At 34.0% G+C, this 14,911-nt stretch overlaps 1 pseudogene; it reads left to right on the top strand.

The window, feature by feature from the left end:
- Positions 1–433: 433 nt before the first annotated feature.
- On the top strand, positions 434–12,698 carry LOC120170676 (annotated as a pseudogene).
- The last annotated feature ends 2,213 nt before the right edge of the window (positions 12,699–14,911 follow it).

Genomic DNA, 14,911 nt, shown 5'->3' with positions numbered 1-14,911 from the left:
TTATATATGGATCGACACTTTATGGTTGCACCCTGTTTGCCATTCATTCTGGACCAAAAATATCGACACAATCTAAAAAAGTGTCGACACATTATTTAGACATATTCTCTCATAAAACCGGTATACTTGTACCGGTTAGATTGAAAAATTACATATTACATTATACTTTTGGTTTTCGATGTTTTTGGGATCGACACTTTTTATATATGGATCGACACGTTATGGTTGCACCCTATTTGCCATATTGTAAATTTGCCTTTTACTTTAAAGTATCAACATGACCCTTAATGTGTATAAGAAACATGTACAACAACATACTACTAACTTTTCTCATCTCATTCATAATTATATTCACATACAAAATTATAAATCGTATACAAAATTATAAATATTATACAAAATTAACCCTACATTTACATCATTGCATCCTTTTGTTATTCTTATGTATCATGGTAGCTTTTGTTATCTCCTGTCTTCGTTCATTTTGATTGTGGCTTACGAGATCGTTTAATATTCGCGATCGATCCCACTCTCCAACAACCTATATTCAAATTGTCAGAACGTTAAGTATTGTAAACTACAACATTCAATCTACAACTTTTAACAATTTTACCACAAACGAATTTTTCTTTCCACTTACAAAATCACCAGTTGCCCCTGTAGAACCGATCGATTCCATCCACATCATCACATACATGCCGCAATCATGTCTGTTACAAAATTTGAAAACCACACATGTCAATTATGATGAATACTGCATAAATTAAGCTTTCTATTTGTGATAACATTCATACCCATTCAATTGCTTATTCTTCTTATGCTCCACAAATTTGAAATTTTCAAGGGATATTTTCCTAGAGATCCACAGGATTCAACCCAAATGTGTTTCTTATTATAAGAATCTAATATTTTAATCTGCATTAAAATAGAAGAAGTTATGATCCAAAAAAATTATGCATTATAATTTACATAATGTCCTTTCATACATACATACATACCAATCTCTTAGCATCCTTCACTCTCTGTTTAGCTGCTTCAGTTGTAAACATACTATCATATATTGTTGCAACACGATCTACCATATCCAACACCAACAGATACCAATGTGAATTATGGTAGTTTATTGTGATCATGATCTGCAACAAATTTCACACCTAATTTGACAAAATTCAACATTCTATATCCGAAAACATCATTTGCAATTGGTATGGTGTCTTACCTTCTCACAGTCGGTGAATTTCACATAGTTATTCAGTATGGGACCCCAGAAGGTAGCAATACTCTCAACACTTTCTTTGCTGTTGGCATCCAACGCCTGCTGCTGCAATTACGCAACAAACATTATTAATTTACCGTCTATAACACTACTTATCTCCATTTATTAATTTAACTCACCGCTAAGTGGTATGGAAGGTAGCCAATCCTCCGGAGTGACTTATGAGAATCGTAGCATACTGTCCAGGCGAGCAAATCAATAACCTAACAAAATTAATTACACAATCAGAACATATTCAATAAGTTTTAACATTTTCTACTTTCTACTTACCACACCGCCAACCCATTCCGTAGGCTTCAACGTTGCAACGTCGTATACACTAGCGAATTGATTTCCCATTGAGATTACAGAATATCTGTATGAATCATTAGGATTAATATGTTGTCATGAAATATTTAAATATAACTCACAAAGCAATATATTTCACTTACTCCGATTCTAACTCACTGTTCCATAAATAATCACAAATTGCAGCTTCGATGTCATCAATTCCGCTTGGAATATCCACTTTTTCAACCTACAATTTTGCATACAAATTTTGTCACAACAACATAATAAAAATCAAATTAAGTTTTCTTTTATTCAACTTACCTTCTGCTTCTTCTTCTGGGGTGCAGGACATTCCGAATCCAAATCTGCTGCTATAACACTCTCCGGTGTATAAATGACATCGACTTCCTTCCTCCTCATTTCTTCCATCTCTTCTTCTTCATCCTCCCTCTTTTCTTCTTCATATTTTTTCAGTTCATCGTATTTTTTTTCTACATAGCTCTTCATCTCTTTTATTTCACCCTTCAATTGATCTCTTCATCCAAGTATTTATCAACCACCCCCTTCACCCCGTAAGTTCACTCCTCAATTCCACAACCTCCTTCACCACTCCCTCAAATTTTTCACCCGTCACCATCTTAATATCACCTCTTAACACCCCAACTTCTTTCACCACTTCACCCCTCAACACCTCTACTTCTTTCACCACTCCATCTATTTTTCCTTCCACTACCCCCTTATGCCTCTCAAGTGTATCTTCGACTCTCTCAAGTTTCTCTTCGACTCTATCAAGTTTCTCTTCGACTCTTGATTGTCTTTGCATGATATCAAATTGGATTTTTTTGATATCAGCCAATTCAGACATCAAAATGTCGAAGTTACTATGTTTTCCCTCACCGTCGTCCCACTCACCGTCATCCCCCAATACAACCATCTCTCCTTTCTTCTCCTCTGCCTCCACTGCCTCCTCTACATCCTTGCCAATAACCTTCAAAATTAAATTACAATATTAAGACATTGATTATATTCTTAATATTATTTAATTATATTTATTACCCTTTCTTGCTTCTTCGCTCTATCCAACTTCAACTTCACCATCACTCTAACCACCTCTTCCTTCCCCCATGCACGGATGCGTGCCACTCTGGTTCTTTCATAAGCCGACACTGCCTCACAGCCCGACCAAAAATCGAACAGTGCAACCTGCATTTATAATAAAATTTATATTTTTATATAAAAACACAAAAAAGTTCTTCAACTCATTTACCTCTAAGATTGCTATGCACCCTTTGAGGTATCTCTGGCTGCCCTTTTTAACGGTGATTCTTGATTCAATCAATCTCGAATGGATATATTCAGCCCAATTGAATTCACCCTTCAAGCCTTCATCGCAAATGAGCTTCATATGTTCCTTGTTCATTGACGTATTACCCATTGGACAAAGAAAGATACCGACAAGGTATAATAGAACTCTGGCCTTCAGCTCATCCCCAACATAAGATCCACTTTTTATTTCCTCTTCAATTTCAGCATATGTCACCTTCTGCTTCAAACCATATTTGGAGGCAAGTGCTTTCCAGTCCTTACTCTTACAGACTTCTACAACACTTTTGCCTTCATTTTCTACCCCCAATACGGCTGCAGCACATGGGATCCCGAGAGGAAATGAAAAATCACCATACTTAGCAATACATTGTCTGACATCAAATTGCGCCATCAAGGATCGACACAATTCCCTCCGAATAGGTCGATCCCTTACTCCTACCAACGATCCAAAACCTATTTCTCACAGCACATTCAACTGACCCTTCTCCTTAAGGTGTTTAATTAATGAATTCACCCTTTTAATGCTGCATCTTGTCGACACTTCCTACATTTTTTAACAATATATAATGTTATAGTTCTTATATATTTTGTATCAATGTATTTACAAGTTTAATGAATACCTTATTTTCATGTGCTTTCCTCCGTTCTTTGTATTCTGTACTATCATTCCTTGACTGTGTGATGTAAGGTTCCTTTTCAGCATCACTCATTGAATTCCATTTGGACCTCACATCTTTTGTCACCTAATATTAAACATAAACGTTTCTTAATCAATACATTAACACTAAATACTACTCAATGTCAATTTCATTTTACATACCGAACCACTCTGTGTGCCATCTTCCTTCATCCTTTTGCATTCGGCCATACTGTCAACATTTAAAATTTGTAATCAATTTAAAGTTTATCGATACTTTAATCCAATTACCATTTCAACAATAATAACAAAAAGACATTGATACTTACTAGAAGTACATATATCCATCCTTTGGTTGCTTTCGAGTCTCGGCCTCAATTTCAAAGTCATCTGCTCCACCAACAATTTTCCAACCCATTGACTCCATTTTTCCTTCATATATCAATTTACGCAAATCAAATTATTTTGTTACATACACTTTATTCAATATACAAATATAGATAACTACTCTTGTGGTAAAACGGTTTTCTTCAAAAGAATTTGAATGGCCACACCAAAATGTATCGGCACATTTATACAACCTATAATATCATTTTCTACCTATAATATTTAATAAAAGTATCGACATTTATATTTTTCCTTGAATATCACTTTCTACCTGCAATCGGTCCCAAATGAATCTTTACTCCAAAACCCCAAACAACACATAAAAACCCTATCGCGATTACTGTAATAATAAAAAATTAGGGTTTCGACAACATACTTTTTGATTCGACTGCAGCAACAAACAAACAAATTTCGCTTTAGAAACGCCTTCTGAAATGCAGCAACAATTACGCTTCGATTTCAAAAACTCGTCCGTTCTATCTATTTTCAGAGGATATTTAGCTATGACCTTTATATTTTCATCGGATATGTTATTTATATTTAATCGATACAAATACAAAAGTGTCGATACTTTTATGTCAGGTGTCGATACTTTCGAAAGGATAATTACCTATTTCTTTGAAAGTGTCGATAATTTATTACACGTACTTACGAAAGTATCAACACTTTCAATATATCCGGTATCATTTTACCGGTTTTATCATTTTGATACCGGTTTTATCATATTTTTACCTGTTATATCGTTGTGGATCGATATATTTTTTAAAGTATCGACACATTATAGGAGCTAAAACTGCTTCTCTTTTAAATTCACAAAGTGTCGATCCTTATATAAAGTATCGACACTTTCAATATATCCGGTAATGTTTTACCGGTTTTATCATTTTGATACCGGTTTTATCATATTTTTACCTGGTATATCGTTTTGGATCGATACATTTTTTAAAAGTATCGACACTTAAAGGATTTAAAACTGCTTCTCTTTTAAATTCACGAAGTGTAGATCCTTATATTAAAGTACCGACACTTTAAATGTATCCGGTAGCGCTTTACCGGTTTTATCATTTCAATACCGTTTTGTCATAGTTTTACCTGTTATATCGTTTTGGATCGACACATTTTTAATTTGGATCGACACGAACCGACAAGTTAAGTTTGCCGGTTGCACAATTTTTTAATATTTCTTCATGACTTAGACCTACTACATTATTATTAGTCAACATTTCCGGTAGCGCTAAACCGAATTTGTTAAATATCTTTTAATGTATCCGGTAACGCCGTATATTAGCCATATATTAACCCGCCTTTCCTGAGACAATCCCGTGAAGGTATGTGGGAGTGGGATGTAAAACATAACTTGAGAGGAAATATGTATTTTTTTTCTTCTTCTTTTGGACTCCGAAAGAGGGATATCGTTTTATAGATTTGAATGCGGACCATTGCATGTGCACATGGGTGAGCCAGTCCGGCTTCTCTGTCTAATGCATTATGCTACTCAGGTTCAAGTTCGAGTCTCGAATACGAGTACGTGTGTTACATGAGTATGGTCAGAGTTTTCTAAATACTTAGAGCTTGTTTCCCATACCTTCATGTCGGGCATGAGTATTAGACACAAGCACTTAGAAAAATGAAGAGTCAGAGCAATATAGTTAAATACATATTCAGTTAGGGTTATGAAGATGTGATCTACCAAAAATCCTTTAAATATATGAAAAATTATGGGGGGAAATCAAATACATTCATATTGGGTAGACATCAATATCCGACATTCACACTTGAATTGGAGTAATTTAGTAGGTGAGCATCATGTTTACCTTCACAGTTACTGACTGAACACTGAGATATCTCTCTGAGGTGATCACCGCCATTGAATATATGCAAACCATAAGAAACAGTAGCTTTGAGGTTAATACCTGAATTTATTAATTATATTTGTGTTTTGTTTGATAAATCTAAGGAAAATTCAGTGGACCATTTTAATATTATCAGAAAAAAATGCTGTCTTCTGTAAGTACAATTGAACATTTAGCTTTGAGTCTTTGACCTTATTTGTGGGTTGTGTTGTTCAAGCTTAAGTGAGTGTTGGATATGGATATGTGTCCCATACGATTGTGTTTAATTTTTTTTATAACTTCTTTCATGTATTCGGAGCAGTATATCTCTATGCCCACGCCCATTAGAGACGGTACTTCAAAAAAAAAAGTCAGAGCAGTATACTTCGTAGGCATATAAAATCTTTGTTACTCTGACTCTTCATTTTCTGTTGAAATACCTATATGGCTATATCCAGTGCACATTCGGACATAATTATGGGAATATAATCCTATAAGTACTGGAAATCTTGGGAAAAAATATATCCGTATTGGATACATACATGCATCTGACAACCATACCCAAGTCGGAATAACATGGTGTAAAATCCTTCTATAGATGCTTAATTGCACTCTTCCTTGTTCTTTTATTTTGTTGCAAAATTTACTGTGATCTGTTTCCTGATTGCATATTAATGCAATTAGAAAAAGAATGCTCTGATTTATGCAAGTACAATGGAACATTTGGCTTTGATTATTTGAGCATAGTTGTAGGCATGTAAAATTTATGTTATTCTGACTCTCCATTTCTCTTGAAGATTTATGTCTGATGCATATACAAGGATTTGTTTCTCCAATTCATGGAAATTTTGGATAAAGTTGTAGATAACCGTGCCTAACACTTATACTTGAGTCTGAATAACATGGTGTAAAATCCTTCTGTAGCTTCTTAACCGAGTTCTTCCTTCTCCCCCCCCCACCCCCCCAGAAAAAAATGACTGTAATTTGATCCCCTTGTATTAAAATTGCTTCTTTCCTACATGTAGATGGCATACTATGGTACATGCTGATGGATCCGTTGTTCAAACTTGGAATTTCCTCAAGCAGCAAGGGTTGCAGGGTTTTATAGAAATATGGCCAAGACCCACTACCGTTGTTTGGAAAATCATTTTTGTTTACGGAGCATTTGAAGCTGCACTGCAGTTTATTCTCCCTGGAAAGAGGGTTGAGGGCCCGAGTCTCCCACTGGGCACCGACCTGTTTACAAGGTTTGGGTCTATGTTAATCCGACTCTTTTGTTTTTGTAGAAGTATTCGTGTCCGACACTTATATGGAAATATGAATATGAGTCCTCTCCAATATGAACACTAGTAGTGTAGGTTTGCTTTTTTAATGTTGTTTAACCATGTATATGTCTTTGAAATGGAGCTATGAATGCTAAATCTAAATATGTATAACTATTTTATCATATAAATTATCAGCTTTGTTTTAACAATTGTGCAGGCGAATGGTATGGCAGTGTATTTTGTGACATTCGTTACCTATATTAGTCTTTGGTGGTAAGGACTTTACTCTTTTTACATTTTAGCATATGAGATGCAATTGCAGAATTATCTTTCCTTTGTTTGAAGAATTATATGATCTCTCTATATTCTGGTCATTGGAAGTGTGAAAAGGGCCTTGTATCAGTTCGAAAATAATGTTTCTGGTTGTTGATTCCATATTCCAACTTTTTTGATTTGGTAAGGGTGGATTTGAACTGAGCTCTTTTAGCAGCGGGATACATGAACCTACACGTTGGCCATTCTCCGACTTCTACTAATTCTTTAAGTATGCTGGTGACTGTGATTGTACCGAACTGCTGTTTTACTTGCAAGTGTTCTGGTCTGAAGTTCTTAGTCGGACCACGGAAATATAATCGATAATATTAGCTTCATTCCTTTGATCCTTTTCCCCATAACTTTCAAACAACATTAATCCCTCTACCGATTTTTTGCTTCCAGGTTCGAGATTTTCAATCCCACTGTTGTTTATGATCATTTGGGAGAAATATATTCCACACTCGTCTTTGGAAGCTTTATCTTTTTGTGTTTTCTTATACATTCAAGTAAGGAAATTAAGTTTCAGTTGATTTAATTTTTTTCTCTCCAGTTAATGTTTTATCTCCCGAAACTATGCTTTATGTTCTCAGGGTCATGTGGCTCCTTCTTCTACTGATTCCGGGTCATCTGGGAACTTAATAATTGACTTCTACTGGGTAAGAATCTGTGAACTTTTGATATTTACATTAGCTGTTATCTTGAAGTTCCTTTCTGAGCGTGAAAGATATGGTTCAAGTAGAATATGAATGATTGAAACATTGCACGTTGATATTTTTAGTTGATTAAACTGTGGACGTGAGTATTGATGTGGATAGAGGGCGTCTAGCTGAAATTCAAACCATTGGATTTATTTGTTTTAGAAATTTATGGGTTGCGCTATGGACACACAGAGGTGGACATGCTATATACATAGTTTAGAAAAGTGTAAGATTGTGAAAAGAAAAAAGAACTTCTCAGATACAAACCCGAAAAGTAGAATCAGCTATTAGTTTTTCCTAACATTAAGAAAGAGACCGATGATGTAAAATATGAACAGCTGCATATTCTTGAAAGACAAAACCGTAGGAAGAATTATGCATTATAAATTTAAGGATGCATTCCATTGATGCATGTGGCGAGCATAAAAGTGTTAACGTGGTGTCATCCCTTTACGATGTTTTTATTGCAGGGCATGGAGCTGTATCCGCGAATTGGAAAAAGTTTTGACACCAAAGTCTTTACTAATTGCAGATTCGGGATGATGTCTTGGGCTGTTCTCGCAGTCACTTATTGCATAAAGCAGGTAGGTGTTGCTGGTCATTATTGTAGTGCAGGTTGCGCTAACAAATTCTCTCTAAGATCACATATCGCTAGGCCTCGTAAGGTTTAAATAATCATTTTGATGCCATTTTTAATATCAGTCTTTTTTTTTCTCTTTTTGTTTGGCGTATCAGTACGAAGCCAATGGTCAAGTTTCGGATTTGATACTTGTGAATACAACATGATGTTTGTGTATGTTACGAAGTACTTTTGGTGGGAAGCTGGATACTGGAACACGATGGACATTGCACACGATCGAGGTTTACACTTCTATTGCACACGATCGAGGTTTACACTTCTTCTACTATTCTTTCTAGGAGTCTCGTTTATTGTTCGTTTGTTGACTAAAGATTAAATAAGAAAACTATTCTAAATTTCTAGGGGGGAAAAGCTATTGATATGATCCCGGTTATGTGTTCCGAGTCATATACGATGTTGTCCGATCGTGATTCTAGTAAGAACTTTGCAGTGCTTTAATTGAAGACTGAAAATGCACAAACAACGTTATAATAAGAGAAATATGTATATATAAATATGTGTATGAAAGTAATGAAAATGATAGAATGAAGTTGAAATGGATTTAAATGAAAGAAGTGTGGTGGTGATAGTGGTTGTATAGATGTAACGAAAATGGTGAAGGATGTTTGTGGTTGTTGTGGAGAATGATAGTAATTCAAAGGATGGATTGTGACCCTCTAACTATATATGAGTTAGGAACCAACAATATAATAAAGATGGAATCAAAGTGATAGAGGGTGGAACGTGACCCACTAGCTATAGTAGAGCTAGGAACCAACGTTATAACAAGATGAAATGGATGAAGGCTTCAAGACTGACAAGAAACCGATAGAGTTATAATCCAAGAACTAAAATGAAAGCAATCTTTCAAAGTATTTTCATAAATCAAATTGTGTGTACAAATGATCCCAAAGTGCCTATTTATAGCGTTTCTAAGCAGCATATGAAAAGACTCAAAAGATGAAAACATTCTCATCAATTTAGCAATAAAATGCACTTCAATGCTTTGTCTTCTTATCTTCAAAGTTGGATTAATATTCTAGATCATTTTGGGGATGAAACTAGATAATTTGAAGCTGAATTTGGCCTTAATTTCGCCCAGGGGTGGAAGACTCTTGGGCTGCCTTGCTTTGCTTGCAAATGGAAGGAAAGAGGTTAAATGAAGTCATAGGATGAATGTGGACATCCTACATGTCCAAATCAACTTGTCTCTTCAAATTCCTTGCTTGTTTTATCACTTAATTTGGTGGTTAAATGAAATAATATCAGCCTTCATTGCTTGTTCCCTTAAAGAATATGATCAACCTTCAAAAGATGATAAAGGTCTTGAATACTAAATTTTGAATGATGGTTATTTGCATGTCCCCTTGCTTGAACTTAAATGGCCTTCAATAGGTGATAACATCAACCTAGAATGCCTTGAATTGGTGAATTAAGATGGCCATCAATTGTTTGTCTCTTGTTAGAAGATGAAAGGACTCTTCCTTGGCTCAAACTCATCAAAATCATCCATGCATAAAATTCACGTAACAAAATTCCAGCCTGCACTGTCTTCAATAAATCGATCATATCTCAAGCTCCCGATATCGGATTGAGGTGATTCAAAAGGCGTTGAAAGCTAAGAGATAGAAGAATAATGTCCAATTGGTTTATGGACCCAAAAATGTTTGTATAGATTCCAGAATTAGAAGACATTCTGACTGATATTCTTACATCTGTTGAGACTGTTCAGCTTCCCTCTTGCACCTAAACACAAAGATAAACTTTATTCAATCATAACATGTAAATATGCATGGGATAATTAAGAGTTAGTTTGATTAATGAAATAACATTATTCAATAAACTAACTTTATTCAATGAACTAAATGCATGAATGAAAGTAGTTTATTAAATAACTAGATGCATAAATGAACTACTTCCCTAAATGAAATACCAGCTTAAATGCAATGCATGCTTTAATGAAAGCACACTTATTAAATGCAATGAATGTCATGCAAATTCATGCAATGAACGATATCATATGATAAACATATCCTAAGAGGTAAATACAAACATATGATAAAATATAGTGCATAAATGAGCAGGTATAGGATGAAGTAAGGTAGAACTCCCTTTGAATCAGCCTTGGTGAACTTCAATGATTTAATCAGATCAAGATGAAATTTAGAACTGATTGGGATCACATCAGCTATGCCTTCTATACAGAATACAAAATCGAACACTCTCTTTGGAAACAAATCTATATCCAGTCGGAGTCCAAGCAATATAGAATATAAAAGCATGTATACAAAGCTACCTATGTATATGCATATGAATTATTTAAAAATGTGCCACGATATTCGATTGTAGGCTATGGTATTCATGTAATCATGTTCCACCCAATTAAGCATCATCTCTAGGCAGTAATAGGATTGCCTGGTTTTAATTTAGTTGGTTTACGCCAAACCCCGAATTGAACTATTCTCAGTCATCGGAGTTTCAAGTGTTCCACGAAGGTTTAGTGTTTTGATAACTGAAATATTGTTCCAATATATACAACGTCTAATTCTTGTCCGGGTTTTGGCAGCTGGATTCTATATCTGTTGGGGATGCTTGGTTAGGATTCCATCCATATATACGTCACCAGGGATGTACCTTGTCAACCATCCGGTGAACCTCGGATTGCAGGTATATTCCAAAAATTACGGAAAAAATATTGTTAGCCGTCTTTTTTCCATTGAAAAAATTACAGGTATATGTCAACAGTGTTATTTACTTGGTTTGAAAATCGATGATCCCTATGATATTGGATTGCAATTGTTTGAAGTAACTAAGAACGTTTTTTGCTGTGTTATTTGGACACGGATAGAAAAAGAAATAGTCAGTCAGAGTAACAAATCTATCCGTGTCCTATCACAATTTCTATTTTGCAGCTTTCACTTTATATTCTTGTCGCTGGCATTCTTTGCATATACATCAACTATGATTGTGATAGGCAAAGACAAGAAGTTCGCAGAACAAAGGGAAAATGCAAAATTTGGGGGAAAGCTCCATCAAAAGTGCTTGTCTAATGCCATTTTTCATCTCTGTTTTCTTGATTGTAAATCCGGACGTCAGCGTTTGAAATCACTGCCCGAACTTCTGGTCTTTTCGACAGATTGAGGCCACCTACACGACAATATCCAGGGAACCAAAACCAGCCTTCTTTTAACATCAGGATGGTGAGTTTTAGTGTGAATGTGAAATTTGTTGTGCAAACCGGCATGTACAAGTACTTGTTGTATCTGCTCGGACTTGGTTTTTATGGTGCAAATGACAGTTGCATTGGTTCATCTCAGAATATTGATATCATTCCCCGTAAACCCTAACTTATTAACATGACGTTTAATATCTAGAAAGACAGAATTTTCGGTTTTCTTTCTGTTGTGAAGATATTTAGCAGCTAATTCAGCATGTATAAAGTTAACAGGAATTTGAGTGGCCTTCAATGGGAAATGATGTTCCCATAGTTTTCATTACCGAAGAATACATTTTCAGCTGTGGCTTGGACCTCGTAACTAACATTAAATGGCTCATGCAGGTGGGATTTGGCTCGGCATTTCCATTACGTACCGGAAATTTTAGCTTCATTTTTTTGGACTATTCCAGCTCTGTTCACCATGTAAGCTTGTTCTTAATTGTTACGATTATACTACTTGGTCGTACTCATAACCATATCTGAAACCTTTATTGCTTTTGGTTACTTCACGAGTTTCTACCCTACTTCTATATCGTGTATCTTACCATCCTCTTATTTGACTGAGCCAAAAGGGACGATGACCGGTGCCGGTGTGTTCAGTGGTTTTATTACATTTTCCCTATAACTTAACTCTGTTCTATGTTAAGTGTGTTTTGATCTGTAAAGGGGTGCTTACTATCGAGCGTGAACTGTTCTAATGAGACTATTAACTCTTACTAATCGAAGCTTTTTTTCCAGATATGGTAAGTACTGGAAACTATACAACAACAAGGTTCCGTACAAGATCATCTCTGGAATTTACTGTGGTTTTGGGAACACATTGAATTCACTCCATGCGTTTGGCTTACAATACTGAGAACATCATTGGTTTTGGTAAATGCTGCCTGCTGCTATATTGAATCCTAATTGGATAATTGCAGTTCAACTATGAATGTGGGTTCTTTGTCAACCTCAGCCATCTTGGAGAATCAAATTGCTTATGAAATCCTCACATTCACTTTTGATTACATTGAATTTGTAACAGCCTATATATATATCGTAATACTCCATATATGTCTCGTAATACGAGTTACATATATCACATCAATTTGATAAACATTTATTATGCATAAAGATTTAAAATCTTGTTTCTTTTTAAATTTTCATTGTTTCAACTTTAAACTTTTATCTTGTTCATATAAAATCATAAAATAATATTTAATCATTGAAAAACAAAACCAATTTTAGTTAGTAAGTTTCAGAGCTGATCATATATATATCACTATCTAATATTACTTAATTTTTAAAACATTTAAAATATAATATTTATACTATTCATTCATAAATACAAATAATACTAAAAAGTTAGTCAAAATTAAAGAAAATAATCCTAGTTACAAATATAAGTCATTTTTAAAAAATGAATATATAAATCTCAAGTCGTCATCGATTATATTAATCAAATAAATATATTGCACTCACTTTAACACTTTATTTTTTTAATCAAAATATAAGTCTCACTAAGCTTTAGATTTAAATCTTTTTCCTTCCACTACTTTCAATACACAATTTTTCAAAATTCCATATTCTGATAGTTTACACTACCTTCAAACAAATATTGTTATGTATTAATCTATTTATTGAAATATTATTTCGTTTGTACCACTGAAAATTAGACTCGAACACGAATCTAATCATATAAGGCGTTCCATCTAGTTCCACTTGTATAATTTATAGTGAATTTTCAAATTTGACTGACAGAAGTTGTTTTGAACATAATCTATTGCCCTGTTTTCTTACTTATCCTTGATTAAAAATTCATATATTTTTGTATACACCTCAAAAGCAGTTGTCGTTTGTTCTAAACGAAACTAGACTAATATACAAATCCAATAGTATAAGATTCATCATTCAATTATGTTTGAAGAATTTTTGATAATTTTCTAAACTTACTGTTTATAACATAATTTCTAGACAGATTTCGCCAACTTGCATCATTAACTTATTCACTAATTCTATTAGCTTACCAAATGAACATATAAGCTTAAATCACACTGCTCATGCATTAGGAGTCACTTCTTAACGAAACTCCGACATTGGCTCATAGCAAGCCAATATTTGTTCTATAAAATAAACACAAATTAAATGCACTCACCTTTGCCTCATTATCGAATCTTCTCCACGATAATCTTCTAATTCTGCATCTTTTCATTCTCTTTTGAGTTACTTAGATCACTAAATTTATCATAGTCTAACAACGTCATATAACATCATTAAATATTCAAGCTATATGTTAGTATCAAACTAACATAATTTAAATTTAAATTATAAAATTTGATAAAAATAAAATCGATACTTAAATCAATATAAAACTAAATCGTACTTCCATCATAATTTCAAACTTCTCAAAATGTTCCTTAAATTCCATGAATATTTAGTTTCACTATCACTCTTAAACTTTTACTAATTTCATAATCTAACCACTAATTATGAATTCTTTTTGGAATTCATATCAACTTTCCTATTTAATCCATAACGACCCTTCACCATTATGACCATTTCACATTAATCACATAAAATTTTCAGCATCTCAATAAAATATTCAAATCAACACTTAAATATTCAAAGCTTGCAATTTCTTCCTAAACTTTCTTAGATTTTTCAAATTCAATCACACAACTTGATAAACTTAGAATTAAATTTCAACTTAAGAATTAAAACCAAAAATCAACATATTAAATAAATTTCCAGCATTACAATAATTTATCCAAATGATACTTCCACATATAATAAACTTGAAATCAAGTCCCCATAATATTGAGACTTTTCGAATTCCAAGCTCAACTTATCAAACTTGCAATTTGGTTCCACTTGGCTTTCTAATTTAAATTTCCAGCTTTTCAACCCTAAAAAAATCAGCATTGAATCCTCCAAATATTTCATTATTGCAATAATATCCCACAATTCTCAAAACTTGTATACTAACCCTTTTTACTAACTCAAGGCTCCAAATTGATCCAAATCAATCTCTAGATCACATAGAACACTTCTAATATCATTTCTAGACCATAGGAAATTTTTCAATATTTG

Source organism: Hibiscus syriacus, unplaced genomic scaffold (assembly GCF_006381635.1).
Source record: "Hibiscus syriacus cultivar Baekdansim isolate YM2019G1 unplaced genomic scaffold, ASM638163v2 tig00111783_pilon, whole genome shotgun sequence".
Taxonomy (NCBI): Eukaryota; Viridiplantae; Streptophyta; class Magnoliopsida; order Malvales; family Malvaceae; genus Hibiscus; species Hibiscus syriacus.
Note: the sequence above shows the minus strand (reverse complement) of the source record. Positions and strands in the feature narration are given on the sequence as shown.